General features: G+C 39.4%; 1 long non-coding RNA gene across 1 annotated transcript; it reads right to left on the minus strand.

Annotated features, from left to right (window-relative positions):
- Positions 1-12,474: 12,474 nt before the first annotated feature.
- On the minus strand, positions 12,475-12,979 carry LOC125906509 (uncharacterized). Its single transcript, XR_007451885.1, has 3 exons — positions 12,851-12,979; positions 12,684-12,748; positions 12,475-12,549 (listed from the first exon to the last, which is right to left on the minus strand). It is a non-coding gene; the product is annotated as an uncharacterized LOC125906509 (long non-coding RNA).
- Between the last annotated feature and the right edge of the window lie 547 nt (positions 12,980-13,526).

Genomic DNA, 13,526 nt, shown 5'->3' on the forward strand with positions numbered 1-13,526 from the left:
CATTGCTCATTTTCCTTCCAGCTCTATGTTCTATTGTGTACTCATAGTTTGCTAGTATTAACGACCATCTCTGTAATCTTGCAACAGCAATTTTCGACGTTCCTTTCGTAGGATTGAAAATCTCTTTGACTCCACTGTTGCCTGTTACTAATCTAAATTTTCTCCCGTGAAGATAATTGTGAAATTTCTTCACTCCGAATACAACAGCTAGCGCTTCTCTATGGACTTGAGCGTAATTCTTTTGGGCTTCTGATAGTGACGCTGACGCAAACATAATTGGCTTTTCCTCGTTATTAATAACATGCGACAAAATTGCACCTATTCCATATGGACTTGCATCGACTTGCAAAACTAACGGTTTTTCGGGGTCATATGGAACTAACATTCTGTTTTCACATAGCAATATTTTCGACTTTTCAAACGCTTCTTGACATGATTTAGTCCATTCAAACTTTTTCTCTTTTCGCAACAATTGATATAAAGGGTATAATGTGGTTGATACATTTGGAAGGAATCTAAGGTAATAATTCAGTAATCCCAAGTATGCTTGAAGTTGACTTATATTACTCGGTACTGGTGCTTTTACAATAGCTTCTACTTTGGATTCAATGGGGAGTATTCCGTTACTCGTTATAGTGTGACCCAAATATTCTATACGTGACACATAAAAAACTGACTTATTCGCATTATCTTTACGTTATGACTGTTCAATTTTTCCATTACTTCATATAAATTTGTTTTGCATTCTTCCGCATTTTTCCCTCCGACAATAATATCATCTATATATGCCAATCCTTTCGTATTCCTTAATATTTGATCTATTATACTTTGAAAGATTGCTGGGGCTGTATGGATTCCAAATGGCATACGTGTATAATTGATCAATCCTTTGGATGTATTAATCGTGCATATTTGTTTCGCAGACTCGAACAATTTGACTTGTAAACATGCGCCTGATAAATCGATTTTACAAAATAATTTCCAATCAGAAATTTTAGCAAATATATCCTCAATTTTTGGAAGTGGATAATGTTCCATCGACAAATACTTATTCAGCGTTGCTTTTCCATCTAGACATAGTCTAACAGAACCATTTTCATTTTCCACTATTACCACAGGACTCGCCCATTCGGAATACTTTGTTGGCACCAACACCACCGACAAACCGACGTGACACTGGCGTTACAAAAGTGTCCCACACCAAGGTGTGTTTATTAAGGAGGTGAATTGTTAGCCCGTTTTCCGGGCGCCATCATTGAGTATTGTTATGTCAAATCGCATACAATTTTCTATACCCCCCCACCAGCCCTTCCCGATTTTAATACCGGAGCCCCCAGTATTGTTATGTCAAGTCGTGAAATGTCAATTTGCTCTGAAGCACTTCACCTCCTAATATCCATACACCTTGTCCCACACAAAAGTACTGTCATTTACCAGTGAGGCGATCACTTCTGTCAAAGTAAGCTCTGTTCACTGCTGCTTTGATGTAAACAACTTTTCTAAATACAAATTGCGAAGGAAGTGTGAAGCACGATTTTGTTAGAATTATTGGACAAAACACCCAGGAAAATCATTTTATAAGTTTCCAAATCAATGCAAAAGATGTGAGAAGTACATAAAACAATACGCATTGGAATTTTCAAAGAAAAACAAAAAGGGGATTTAGCAGTTCCTCCGCTGTGTCAGTGTAGTAAGCGAATCATTATATAGATGGCGCTAGTTTCTCCGCTGTGTCAGTGTAGTAAGCGAATCATTATATAGATGGCGCTAGTGTTTAACGTATTTTCATTTGAAATAAGGAGATAACTTTTGAAGCTCATTTTGTTCGAAGTGTCACGTCGGTTTGTCGGTGCTAACCCACCTTCTTCGACCATTTTGTTTAACTCTTCTTCGACTTTCCTTTGTAAGGTGAAGAGAACGGAACAGGCTTTATGAAAAATTGGACAATAATCCTCTTTCAATACTAAATTTGCCTCAAATCCCTTAATTGACTCATTTGACGCATTAATAGTACACGGAAATTTTTTCTGTAACTCAGCCAGCACATCTGATTCTACACTTTTTAACTCGAAGGCTTTTCTCCAATCCGAGAACAAAACATCTAACCAATTTCTTCCTAGCAGTGTCGTAACACTTCTTTCCGATCGAATTATTATTAATTCTAACTCAAATAATTTAGCGCGCCTCGCTATTTCCACTTTTAAACACATTTTTCCCATTGGCTTTATCGCTTGCCCTGACGCTGAGAAAAAGGATTCCTCGGTTGGTAGTATTTGTACATCGTTGAACATTTTAGTATATGTTTCTTCCGAAATTACACTAACACACGCACCGCAATCTATCTCAAACTCTAATTGCTTACTATTACAAGCAAGACGGACCACCTGAGGATTTTGACCTTTATCGCAATCTACTTTCCGTAGCTGACCTCTACTAGGGTTACTCATATGTTTTTTTGCAAACCGACACTTCGACGAAACGTGTCCCATTTTTCCACACACGTAACACTTCCACGCTTTTGCTGGACAAGTTGCAGGATTGTGCGCACGACCACAACGATGACACTCCGCACTTGTCTTTTGCTCCTGGCTGCTTCGACGATACACATACTCTCGTTCCAACTGCTTGCTCTGCTGCTGTACAGGTGTTTTACGCACGCTCGCTACCGCATGCATCTCCTTCTCCACCATCGCTGCGTTCTGCTGCTGCGCCGCTTCCCACGAACGCGCTATTTCACACGCATCCGCAAATTTCACTCTCGATTCTCTCAGCAACCGCGTCCGTAGCTCATGGTCTGGGATTCCTGCAACAAACTGATACCTTAGCGCATCCGGTAAAAACGATCCATAATCGCACGATTGCGCTTTCGCTTTAAGGCTGATAATGTAGTCGTTTATCGATTGATCCGATGACTGTTTCAGCTTGCGAAACTGGTAGCGCTCCGACACGATATTCTCCACTGGTGTGAAATATTCACTTAAGGCATTCACTAAATCCTTATACGACTTTTCTCGTGGATCATCCGGTGAACAAATCTTTACTGCGGCTGAATACAATGACGCTCCAGCCATTGTCACCATGATCGGCACTTTCTTCTCTTCGGACACATCGTTGACCAAGAAAAACATTTCAAGCCGACTAGTGTACTCCTTAAAACATTCTCCCAAGACGTAGGGCTCAATGTTTCCCATAGTATTCATTTTTAACACTTCGACTTTTACTACGGGCTTGTTTAAAACAGGCTTGACTTTATCCTCGTTGCCAATTTGTGACATCTATACGTATCGACGGACTGGACTAGACTGACCTACTTTATTACAAATACAAGTTACACTTTAAACTCACATATACTAATACATATTACTCTTTAACTAAAACCTCACGCATACACTACAGGTACGACGTGCCGATTATCAAGCGTTACTCTGTCCAGCGTCACGGTGCGTCCATCGATTTTTGACGGTATGCTAGATAACCATTTTCAGCGACGTGCGTGCGATCACAAATCGATTTTGTCAAGTTCTTTGAACAGACTCCTTTTGTCATGCACGGTGACTGTGGACTATTTTCTCCACACGGTCCAGACATCATGCATTCCATCACAGTTTGGTAAAGCTGCTCGTTGGCCGGATCTGGAATTTCTGCTGAAACGAACTTATCGCAATCTTCTGGCGTACGGGGTTTGTCATTGTCTCCCAAAATGAGTAATAGATGAGCATGAGACAGCCCACGCTTCTGAAACTCAATAACGTACTTTCTACCAACCTCCACGCCAAGTACACCTTTCTGCAAATCGGCAAAAATCGCGTTCAGCTTTAAGTGAAACACTCAAGCAGTGAGATCCGGGCGATCGGACGCGTTTTGATCGTCAAACAGATTCTCGGTAATTTCTGGTCATTTTGGATTACAGACCATGGTTATAAACAGATCTGGTTTTCCACAGGCTCAAATGATTGCCATGGAGTCCTGGTACTGTGCTCGCATATACCGGTCACTGCCAACAAAATATGGAGATAAAATCTGGTCCCCGTGGTTTGAAGTGAAGGACCATGGTTGTTGTTGTTTTTGTTGGACGTGGTGGTGGTGGTAGTGGTAGTGGTAGTAGAGTGATACATTGTTGGATTATTCACAAGCGGCGATGTTGTGGATTGGCATTTGACGTCAACTGATTCATGGTAGCAACGTCCCAGATTCCTTGGTACAGTTCAGCACGAAATTGTTTTTGGTGTTTGCGTTGAAACAGCAAACGTTGCGCTTCCATCTTACAAAACTGATCGACACAGTACTATTGGAAAAGGAGTCCACCCCGGTGGAACAGTGAGTTGTCGTTCTGCCGCCAGCATAGCCGATAAGCCGCGTACTCTCGTGGTGTGATTTGTCGATGAGACATTTCCGGGACTGCTCTTGTGCATCGCTATGCAACGTAGAGCGCCGACATGTCTTTGGAAGCCCAAACGTCCAACCCAACTCGCCATAGGGATGAAACAAAGGATACTGCATGGCATCAAAGAGCTGGTTGCGAATGGTATCATCTGCTCGAAATCTTATGGTATTTTACAGCCGTTGCCGTCAAATTTTGGCTCGAAGTCACCAATTTTTGACAGTGTGCATCAATTTTTGTCTCGAAGGCGTTAATTTTTGACAGTGTGCATTAATTTTTGTCTCGAATGCGTCAATTTTTGTCAGTGCGCATCAATTTTTGTCTCGAAGGCACCAATTTTTGTCTCATGGTTACCAATTTTTGTCGCTTGTTCATGAAATTTTGTCTCTTGATATATCAACATGAGTTTACCTGATTTGACGCGTAGTTAGAGTTATTTAATTGTAGTAACATTTAAATTCAATAAAAATCTGTGGTTTATGAAAATTTTATTGGGATTTTAAGGAAAATGCTTCAAAATTTTTGACTAAATTTCAGGTACGTAGATCAACAGAGCTGATTGCTTTTGAACAATGAATATACTTTGTACTCCTTAATCGAAAATGGCAGAAGAATGATAAACCGTACGGATTGCGAGAACTATTTTAGGAATTTATTTAACTATTTGCCACGATTGCCGGTCTCGTAATACAGTCGTCAACTCGTACGACTTAATAACATGCTCGTAATGGGTTCAAGCCCCAAATGGACCGTGCCGCCATACGTAGGACTGACTTCCCTGGTATGGGGGAATCAATAAGTCACTGAAAGCCAAGCCCACAAGTTGTGGTACAGGCAGGCTTTGATCGACAACGGTCGTTGAACCAAAAGAAGAAGAAGATTTGCCACGATGCCAAAATGAAGAAATAATCGAGGATTAATCTTCTCTAAATTGTTTTGATATTATTAAATATAAGACGTAAAACTATGTGAAATACAGAATTCCTGAATTGATTCCTTTGCATTGTATAACCGCTCTAATTTTGTTGTGCATTCTGCAATTATGAAAATATTAAAATAACGAAAAAATACCAAGAGACAAAAATGTGAGACCATGAGACAAAAATTGGTGCCTTTGAGACAAAAATTGATGCACACTGACAAAAATTGACGCATTCGAGACAAAAATTGATGCACACTGTCAAAAATTGACGGCTACAAGCAAGGTCTGTTGAGATATCAGGTCACCAAGGTGGATTTAAAAATATCAGGTGGTGGACTCTGGTGCATTTTGACAATTCGTCACTTGACGTAAGGTCCCCAGGATTCAAACTTTGTTTACATTTATTAAATTTGTTCATATAATTTATCTACCCCATTTTTTCGAATAAATATTCTTTAAAAATATATTTTGGACTTTGTGAGTTCTTATTTAACATTGAAACATACATTAAAGTGTGTTATTTTGTGTTATTCTGTGAATTTATTCTAGAATTCTTTGTGTTTTCGACATTTTTGATGATAAAAATTAAGAAATCATTTTTTTTTTGTTCAATTTTTACATTAATTCCTCATTATCTACGAGCCGCATGGACAATTTACGCGAGATTAGAACTCATGCTAGCATGATTTTAAATTTCGTGCATAAACAAATCATCAAATCTTTTGTTAATATATTACGTTTTTTCGATAAAATCAATAGACACACTAAAATGCACATAATAACAAAGAAATCTGTTATATTTGCTAAGCTTTGTGTGCGGAAACCAATGGTCAACGGTTCTAAAATGACGTAAAGTCCCTCAACTATGGCGACCCCCCAAAGGCCCTAATCCACCACCTGATATTTTTAATCCACCTTGCAGGTCACATATTAGCCCATTTGACAGGTACCATCTTGGGCACCGATTTTGACGGCAAGAATACCTCTTGTACATGTATTGGTGTCTTGTTTACGTTTCGATTGTTCAAAAATTCTCAGGAATCTCTTTTGGCGGTTTATTGCCATTTCACACACTTTTGTTCATGCATTGCATAAACAATCCGCATCTTGGGATACTTCTCTGCCTAAAAGCGATTTTTATCCATTCATCCTATTCAGGAATCTTTTTTTTCATCATGCCGATCTCGTGTTCTGTATTTTGTTGTAGCAACAATCGTTGCAAAGTGAAACAACAGGGAACAAACACGGCATTTCATAAATTTCCGAAAGAAACTGTGTTGCGCAGTGCCTGGAAGAAATTTTGCAATCGTGGTGAGGATTGGGAACCTACTAATTGTTCTGTTATTTGCTCTTCTCATTTTCAGGCAGAGGATTACCAGCTGCATCATGCTCCCTTAATGAAAAATGGACAATAGCGGAAGCTCAACTGTGGCGGTAAGTAAATGAATATTTATATTGTTATTATAGTAGTGTTAAGCAATATTACATAAATTACATCTCATGTACTATTTAAACATAAACTTCCGTTCATTTGTAATACGAAATCAGGATTGCCGAAAATATTTAAGTGTCGTCAGTGGCGGATCTAACGGTAAGCAGACTAGGCGGTCGCCTGGGCCCTGTAGATCGCTAGTCTATAGTACGCTGTATGGACATAGTACTAGCGAAAAGGGCCCATGGAAGGATGGACGTTTGGGGCGAATCCTCCGAGGTTGGCGAATGATTCCCCCCCCCCCCTGCCAGACTTTGTCTTAGCCTGTGACTGATGATCGTAGGGCCCCCTCGACGGCATTTCAAGTTTACTGTTCAATTTCCCAACAGCAAGTTCAGTGCCAGTACAAACCCCCCCCTTCCCCATCATTTAGCATTTACACGGTGCCTCAACTCGTCTTACCGCCTAGGGCCCCTGATACCCTTAATCCACCACTGAGTGTCGTGCAGTAAAGTTTCTCAAGGAAATTTAAGCAGGAAACAGATCAAAATGATAATTTAATAGTGAGCGAAGTTGTGGATAAAGCGAGCGATAAAGAGCGTTAGATTAAAGCGATAAGATAAAGAGCGAGTGTTAGTGTGTATTCCCTTGGTTTCCCAGGATCCGTTTAGTTCGCGTAGTGCATATTTTTTCTTAACTATTCCTAAGAGCACCAATTACTCAGCTCACTGGCTGGCTGACTGGCAGCACCGAAGTCATGTTTCTATGACCGGATGCATTGTGTGCGTCATGCAGATGCATCTGGATGAAACGTGTTGATGCTGTTGTGTTCAGCGAACGAGCAAGCACACGTAACGGTAACTAAGGACACGTAACGACAGATACACATAGTTTATCCTTTTTATCACAGTTCTACATGCAGAGTAACGCGGGAAGTATTTTTTTTATTCAGAAAGAACGCGTGAAGTTTTTAATTTAAATTTTTAAATTAATTTTGTGTCGTTACTTAAGTAAAGAGATGGGATACACAAGATTTTGTTGAGAGGTTTTGAGATTTTTTTTCCTGCAAAGGCGGCAAGTGATTTGATTCACATTCAAACGGTCCTTCTTCTTTTTTGGCACAACAACCGCTGTCGGTAAAGTGAGCTTGGCTTTCAGTGACTTATTGTTAACAGAGCAGGATAGTCAATCCTACGTATGGAGGCACGGTCCATTCGAGGCATGAACGAGGCATTTTCTATCATAGTATAATTACTATCGCTTAAGTTTATGCGGATCGACCCACACCTGCTGAGTCGGAGCCATCCGTAAGCAACTCGGAATCATTGGGGACAACCAGGAAGGTACAAGTAGGTTCAGTAGGTGTAGCTATTGCGGTAGGTGTAAGGAAACATAAGCCCGTTGGCATAAATGATTGATGAAATGATGAAGTTAATCAAGTGAGTTTGGATGCCCGTCATGGGTTCAAGCCCCAAATGGATCGTGCCGCCATACGTAGGACTGACTGTCCTGCTTGGGGGAAAAATCAATTAGTCACTGAAAGCCAAGTCCACAAGTGTTACAGGCAGGCCTTGACCGACAACGGTTGTTGAGCCTAAAGAAGAGAGATTCTGGTCCACTAGAACGCGTTGCACCCACGGATTGGATTTAGTGGGAAACGATTCCGGTACGCACGTACCTGCTCCGGGTCGTGTCATTAAATTAATCGCATGATCTATCAGACTGAATAGCTATCTGTCATGTGAAATGTGAGGTTCTGCCTTACTATTTGAAATTTGGATGATTATTAATTATGTGTTTTGTACATTGTGACTCTTTTTAAAAGCTATTCCATCAATATTACTTCAAACTTCAAACGACGCAAATAATAATGATGAGAATAATGAACAGCTTATGATTGAGGAACGTCGACGTGTGCTGTACAATAATAATGAAAACGAATGTAAAAACTGTGACCAGAAAGACAAAACCATCAAACAGCTAGAGCTACAAATATGTATGCTTACAGCTCGATTGGATGAAGCAAAAAAATTAAAAGATGCTAACTTGATTCTGAAGGAGCATCTGGATTCCGCTGTAAAAGAAAATACAGCTCTCAAGAAACAAAACACGTGCCTGGAAAACGATCTTAAACTCGTAAAAAGTACAAGCATACAAAAAGAAGATTTTGTTCCTGAAATGAAAAAGGTGCTAGGAGATACATTAACTAGCAATCAAATCGATTTAATAACTAAGAGAAAGAAGCGAGTCAGATGGACAAAGGAAGAAATAAGCAAGGCTTTCACAGTAAGATACTTTTCCAAACGAGCGTATGGATATCTCGGAAATGATATGAAAATTCCAATGCCAGCGCCGTCAACGTTGGAAAAATATTCCCAAAGAATCAATCTTAAACAAGGCATTTTAGATGATATCATTGATTTAATCGCGACCGTAACAAAAACGTTTACCAAAAGAGACAAGGAATGTGTTTTAAGCTTCGATGAGATGAAGGTAGAAAGCGTTATGGAATATGATCCGGCTGCAGATGAAATATTGGGACCTCACAATTACATGCAAGTGGTAATCGCTAGAGGATTATTCAACAACTGGAAGCAGCCAATATACATCGGATTTGATCAAAGTATGACAAAAGACATAATTATAAGTATCATAAACAGACTGAGCGAGATTAATATAAATGTTGTTGCAATAGTAAGTGATAATTGCCCAGCAAATACGAGCTGTTGGAAAGAACTGGGAGCAGATTATAATAACCCATTCTTTCCGCATCCCGTCACAAAAAATAATGTGTACGTTGTTCCTGATGTGCCGCATTTGCTGAAATTAACGAGAAACTGGCTAGTGGACCATGGATTTAAGTATAAAGAAAAAAATATTACAATTGAACCACTCAAAAAAATTCTTGAAGGTAGAATGGCTGCAGAAATTACACCCATATTTAAAATAAATACTGGACACATAAGAATGACCAGTCAAGAAAAACAAAATGTTCGGAAAGCAGCGCAACTTCTATCGCGTACAGTGGCAATTTCATTACGGAGATACGATGACACTACAGAAGCAAGTGATTTGGCAGATTTTATAGAAAAAATTGATTGGTGGTTCAGTGTCTCAAACTCGTATTCACCATTTGCAAAAGAAGACTACAAAAATCATATAATGGTAATGAAATGCAGCGAAAGGCCCTCAACGATATGCGCGAGTTAATGGAGAATTCCATTGCGTTGGGAAAATCTTCGTTACAAACATTTCAAAAATCTGTGATTATGCAAACAACTGCTCTACAAATGCTGTTTGACGACATGAAGGAAAAGCATAAAAACGCAGTCAAATTCATATCAACATATAAGGCAAGTAGTTATTCATTGTATAAAGCAGCAAATGTTGGACCAAGTTTATTGTCCATCGTGCAATGCTGTATAGTTATTTTAAATGTTTAAAATAATCAATTCTATCTTCGTATTATAATTTTCTTTAACAGCTTAACCAAGATGTACTAGAGAACTTCTTCTCGCAAGTAAGACAAAAAGGAGGTGTGAATGATCTCCCATCGCCGTTGAGCTGTCTTTACCGTATTAGAATAATAATTCTTGGAAAACCCCCAACCATATTACGGAATCAAACTCATACCGGACAACAAAACAACCAAGAACCGGATGAATATTTGACGACAGTGGAACCTAACGTTGAAGAAAGTAATTTAAATGAAGAGCCGGAGGAATATATAGCTGCAACGGTGTTTTCAGGAGCCGAAATAGTACCGAACTTCCCAGACATGCAACGCACGGAAAAAGCTAACGGATTAATAAGCTCAGAAGATAGTGATATTATCAGTACGGCGAGCAGTAACCCTTAAACAATGACAGAACAAGAAGAAGACGGATTGCAATACATTATGGGTTCTTCTTCTTCTTCTTCTTTGGCTCAACAACCGATGTCGGTCAAGGCCTGCCTGTACCCACTTGTGGGCTTGGCTTTCAGTGACTGATTGATTCCCCCCCATAGCAGGATAGTCAGTCCTACGTATGGCGGCGCGGTCTATTTGGGGATTGAACCCATGACGGGCATGTTGTTAGGTCGTACGAGTTGACGACTGTACTACGAGACCGGCAACATTATGGGTTACCTCGCAAAAAAATTTAAAGAAAAGTATCCCAGCTTAAACCTAGGAATACAAACATTTAAAATCTTTAATGAGCATAGCTATTGCCAACCACCAACATTTGTGGACCATTTGTCGCTGGGTGGACTACACAAACCCAGTGAAGAGTTTATGAACATTGGAAAGAAAATGGAAAAAATATTCCAAAAATTACACAAGAATGGTAAATTTAATAAGAAAACATTAATCGTACGGAGATTAGCGGTTAATATACAGAAACAAGTTGAATTACCCTCAGAGATAGTTAAATCATTCGCAAAACAGAGAGTGATAGTTCGCATGCGATATTTGAACATGAAAGCCAGCTTTGAAGCTAATGGCACAACTAGCCGCAAAAGAAAATCGCAACAGCAGGATCCAAAAGGAATAAAAAAGATGAGAAGGATAGTAAACTAAACGCACTATACCACCAAATTATCTGCAAATGGGGTAAGATCCGACACCTCCTTGAAGGTTAATATAGGCTCTCTTACTCAACTCCTATTCTGCGACGTCCGTTTCGTGCAGTGGTAACATGTATCATCGTATATCCAAGCTTGGGTACACGGGCCCAGTCCCAACCTCTTGGGCGAATGATGGTACATGGCCAACCAAGAGGGGGGCAGGCATTCCAGGCAACTGGAATGTCTTAACGTCAGACCAATCTAATGACGCTAAATCTGTCGAATAGGTGTATAGAAAAGAATATCCTACAAGTATCCGAAAATATATGTCCTTCTCATCTAACGAAAATAATGAGGAAAGCCCACTGAAACTAGCATACGAAAAACGATTTGAAATGAACCTAATGATGAGTGATGGATAACCAGAAGCCTCAACCGTGACGGAGCAACTTATCCCGGATGGAAGCCAGCTTCTTTTTGTCTTCTTTTTTTCTTTTTCTTTTCTTTTCTTACTATTTCGATATCAGCGTGGAGGACATACTAAGGATCAAGATGGGCCATCACACAAACGCCTAAAGGAAGATAAAAGGTACGCGGAGTGTTTTAGTGCGGTCGCATTGATCGTAAGCTAATCTGTAATACAGATGGGCTACGATCAATGAATCCCACACTACCCACGACATGGACGGTTGGTATGGAAGTCGTGGGTGCCTTTTGAAGGTTTCACTCCGCGATAACAAAAAAAAAAAAAGACGAGAGCAACGATGAAGCTGCTATTAACAATTAACCTTAAATTTCTCAATATATCAAAGCTGTGCGACCAATTTTTCTACATGTTAAATATTATCTAATTAATCTATATACGTTCTTTAGTAATGCGTACATGTGCTTAAGCGTAAAATACATGAACTGTGATGTAGAATTTCATTTTAAATGTTTTAAGAGATGATTAAACTGTTGATAGTGATATCGTTTCACTCACTAACTGTAGCTGTTCTATTTTTGCATTAAGTCGCACGAATAATGTTTATAAAATATGTTTGGTTCAGCTTGTAAGAGTAGTGTAATTCGCTTATACAACCCATATCAGGATTGAGTAGTTCGGACCCTAAAAGACAAAATAAATTTAGTAAAATGAATACATTCGTAAAACCAAATATCATACCCTACGGCGAAAACATCACTTCCGGAATTGTATACAACGCTAGCTCAAAAACTAAATCACGTTGGTTCTGTAATGTTTTTCTGGATCTGGATGGATGGAATCTGGAAGCGCCAAATAATAGAATCATAACAAGTGATTTTGCTTCCGCCATGTGTACAAGAATCATATGCCACCATCCGACACGGAAACCACAATAAAATGCCTACATATAATTAGGACGGGTGACCAAACTCACTGTTGGCGCGTTTATTCAATTTCATCGAATTGGGTTTGATATATACGGTCTAGTCTAGGAGGCACCTAAAATATAGTATGAGATGATGTTTATATTATTATAGACTAACATATCACAAGGAACTGAGTTTATCAAATATCATATCACATATGACCACGTATCTTTACCACTTTCCAGATGATAAAATGAGCCACGAACATTAGATTGTAATAATACAGATATTGCACGATGAATAATTTATGTGATCACAAATCACTGAACAATGATTTTATCTTAAATTTACGGAAAATGTTAACTTAATTTCCTTCTTGTTGTTTCGCATCATTCAGATCGTAAACATTGGAAACTAGCGTCGCACACATACAATCACAACCCTTGTACATACACGCGGTAATCCAGACGTCACTTTTCTTAGCTGATTCTTCTTCAGCTCAGCTGTGAAAACGGGGTTAATATCAAGGTGTTATAAATGACAAGGTTAAGTTGTTCAGAGCAAAATGACATTTCTCGACTTGACATTTCTCTTCCGGGGGCTCCGGTATAAAAATCGGGGAGGGCTGGTGCGGGGTAATGAAATTTGTATGCAGAGAGTGACAGATGTCCCCCACAATGTCGCCCAGCAAAAGCGATAAAAATCAACCTTCTAAATACATTATCCTTAGTTAATATGTGACCTGGTATTTCAACAGACCTTGGCTACGAGACAAAAATACATGACTTAGGGCGGTGGTAACGCTTTTTCGCATGCGATTTTATCGGACGGCCTATCAAATTTTTATATGGGATTTGACAGATAACGTCGGACGACGAAATCGCACGTCCGACGTTATCTGTTAAATCCCA

Source organism: Anopheles coluzzii, chromosome 2 (assembly GCF_943734685.1).
Source record: "Anopheles coluzzii chromosome 2, AcolN3, whole genome shotgun sequence".
Lineage (NCBI taxonomy): Eukaryota > Metazoa > Arthropoda > Insecta > Diptera > Culicidae > Anopheles > Anopheles coluzzii.